The sequence below is a fragment of the Oryctolagus cuniculus genome, chromosome 2 (genome assembly GCF_964237555.1).
Source record: "Oryctolagus cuniculus chromosome 2, mOryCun1.1, whole genome shotgun sequence".
Lineage (NCBI taxonomy): Eukaryota > Metazoa > Chordata > Mammalia > Lagomorpha > Leporidae > Oryctolagus > Oryctolagus cuniculus.
In genome coordinates, this window is record NC_091433.1 from 96,988,260 (window position 1) to 96,992,125 (window position 3,866).

Consider the following 3,866-nt stretch of genomic DNA (forward strand, 5'->3'; position numbering starts at 1 on the left):
CTTCCATGTGGTGCTTCTCTGCTTAACATTGCCTGCTGAATTCTTGTTCCCATATATTTTTACCCAGCATAATTAATTTTCTCACTTCTGCCTGACAATACTCAACAATTTACACACTGTGCTCTACATTTGCACACACTGCCAGCCCTTTCACTTGATGTGCATTATAAACCTGATAAATTGCCCTAATGATTTTTATTACTCCATCATTGTAAAAATGCCAGTATCATGTTCTTTAATAAGTTTGGCATAATACTGAAAGTTGGATGTTTGCCATTGAAGACACTGTATTTTTGCTCACTGGTATTACTTAGATTAGGAGTAGTGATGTCCTCTGGTTATACCTTCAATTTGAACTAAATTCTAAAACATGAATAAAATTGCTGATAATGGAGATGAAGTTAAAGAGATAGAAGACAAAATTGGGCACGCTGATGGTGTGAGTGAGCTGTTTATGGGTGACCTATTTCTTATATAAAACCTGCTGTTGCGGGTTTGCCAAGTTATGTACCACTCAATAACCTTCTTCACGTATCTTTAAAAATTCTGTCCCAAATCTCGTCCCTTAATTTCACTTTCACAGTTACAGAAAATGAAATTTTGAACAAAGCTGCTGATTATGGATTTCAATTATTTGCAGAAAATCTGTCTTGCTAATGTGTGAGTCAGTGATGCTAAAAGATTCCTCTTATCTTTCCCAGCAAGAATCTTTCATTGCCCACACTGCTGCTTGTGCTGTAGAAACTTAGAGTGCTGAAGGTGTAGTCCAAAATGGAGGCTGTCATGATGAAATTATTTTAATATGCATTTTAAATAATCACTGTATTTTTGTGTTGCTATTGACTAACTCACAGTATCATGTTATCCTTTGTTCAGCTGAGCTATATTGCAATCTTCTTTATGGACATGATCATGACTTTTTACCCAGAGATTAGCATTCATTACATATCTCATCTGAATTAGGCAAGTATCAAGGAATGAGGTTGTGTTGGTAAATAATTTAGTTATACTGTGTGTTCTGTGGAATTTAAAGTTTAAAAGAGATAATTTATCATAACCACCTCAAAGGTCCTTTGGTACATCTTTCTGAATCACTTATGGATGAGAACTCCTTTGAAAGAAGAAATGAAGTAGCTGACACATGGAGCCACTACCTGTAATGCCAGCATCTCATGTGAGCACTGGTTTGAGTCCCAGCTGCTCCATTATGACCCATCTCCCTATTACTGCATCTATTTGGGGAATGAACCAGCAGATGGAAGATCTCTCTCTCCCTGCAACCTTCTCTCTGTATCTCTGCCTTTCAAACAAATACTGTAAATCTTATTTTAAAAGAGCTTCGGGTCCAGCACAGTGGCATAGTGGGCTAAGCCTCTGCCTGTGGTGCCAGTTTGAGTTCCAGCTGTTTTTCCAATCCAGCTCTCTGCTTTGGCCTGGAAAAGCAGTAGAAGATGGCCCAAATGCTTGCGCTCCTGTACCCATGTGGGGGAGAAGAGTGAAGTTCCAGGCTTCTGGCTCCTGGCTTCAGATCAACCCAGCTCAGTCTGTTGTGTCTACTGAGAAGTAAACCAGTGGATAGAAGATTTTTCTCTCTGTCTCTTCCTTTGTCCGTAACTCTGCCTCTCAAATAAAATAATAAGTTTTTTTTATAAAAAACAGAGTTTAATCTCACATTTGGAACATCTAATAATTTTGGATGGGTTGAGAAGAAACTTGTAAAATCTGTGATACAACTGGGAGCCTTCTGAGTCCTAGCATGTAAGAAGAGAATAGCGAGCAGACAGCTGATAGCCAAGACTTAAGAGGGTACAACCCATAGCATTGTCTTTCTGAAGATCACAGTAAGTCCTATGGTCCCTGTTCACAGGTCAGTGGGAAACCATCCACACAGTTGAAAGAGTGTGACTTGATGAGATTTTTGTTTGTAAAATGGCCTTAATACTTAAGAACATCTCCAGAGAAAACATAGAAGAGTACTGCTGGATGGTAAATATTCATTAATAGTAACAAGATTTGATGAAAGAAATGGCACCTTTAAGGGAAATGTAATTCAGGGAAGGGAGATAAGAATTAGTGAATCTTTTCTCCTAGGAGGGTACTTACACTAACTGCCCTAATTTGGTGTGTTGAAGAGGATTCCATTAGGATCTGGAATAACTTGAGCATCAGAACACATAATCTCAGACTATAATACCTTTAACAAGATAAGAATCTATGAACTCATAATGATATAGTACATAATGACACACTAACTAGGACAGAAGAGTGAGCCCTTTGCTTTGATGCTAGATCAAAATATAAATGGAGAAACAATATTGGGAATTAAAACACCAGCATTTCATATAGTATTGGTGATTAAAAATACTATTAAAGGCAGTGGATGAAAATTTGATAGGAAATAGGATACTGGCATAATATTAGAATAATTTTTAATAAAAGTCCACACATTCCAAAGAGGAATAAAAATGTGTATATAGCACAGCATATATGAATGCTGTGGTGCAGCAAGTTTTGCCACTGCCTGCCACACCAGCATTCCACATCAGAGTGCTGTGGTGCTGCCTCAAGTTCCAGCTTCTCTGCTATTGATCAAGCATAACGTGAACGTACCTGGGAAGCTTCAGAACATGGCCCAAGTGCTTGGGCCCTGCCACCCATGTGGAAGACCAGGAAACAGTCGTTCATCCTAGCTTCAGCTTGACAAAGAACTTAACATTGCAACTCTTTGGAAATGAATGAGCAGAGACAGAGAGAGACAGAGAGAGAGAGATCCAGCTCTCTGCTATGGCCTGGGAAAGCAGTAGAAGATGGCCCAAGTGCTTGGACCTCTGCACCTGCATGGGAGACCCAGAAGAAGTTCTTGGCTCCTGGCTTTGGATTGATGCAGCTCTGGCTGTTGCAGCCAATTGGGGAGCTAACCAGAAGACAGGAGACCTGTCTCTCTCTCTCTCACTGCCTCTCTTTCTCTCAAATAAATAAATCTTTTAAAAGATATAGATGTAGACATAGATATAGATATAGATCACTCATTGTAATTCTGCATTCAAAATGGATAAATAAATCCTTAAAAAGTTGTATGTGAACCAATCTGGCAGAAATTCACTAAGTACCAAGTTAATAGCATCCATCATGGAGCAGATGGGAGACTGAGCAGAGCCCAGCATCAGACCAGGGTGTTTCTGATGAGAATACAGGGCCCACATTTTTTCAGAAAGGAACACTGGAGGGACCCAGCTTGAGTCATCTCTGCTCTTGATTTCTATTAAGTGTTTTCATTTTAGAATTTCATATTAGAATTCCAGAAAAATAACATTGAATCACAATGGCAGAAGAGATATTTTAACATGGTTGGAAAAAGATGTGATAGTTCTGTGGATTGGGTTGTGGTGTTGGATTAATGTTGGTTTCTTAAATTTGGGTTCATATGCTATTTATCAGGGGACCACCCTATAGTTCGCAGAAACATCTTGGGTCAGGGGCAAAAGTGCTAAAAGGATACTGACTGGGCATTCTCAATGAATGGGACTCACTCATGGTATTTCTGTAAGTTTGAAATAACTTCAAAATTAACTACTGTTAAAATGACCAAATTTTAAGATGACAATTTCCACATCATGTTAGTAAAACAGGGACAGCATCAAATACTATAAAGGCTAAACCTTACCCAATTCCCATTAGGCCAAAGTTATAAAACTGGACCCCCTCTAAGCATCTACATGCCTGTATGGAGACTGCAGAAATAATACAATATTCACAATGTGTTTCCTGTTCTGAATACATTTGTGATAGTTTTGAAACAGCTTGATCTTTTTATTTTAAAGATTTTGAGAACTCTCTTCATCTTTAAAAATAATTATTTTATTTTT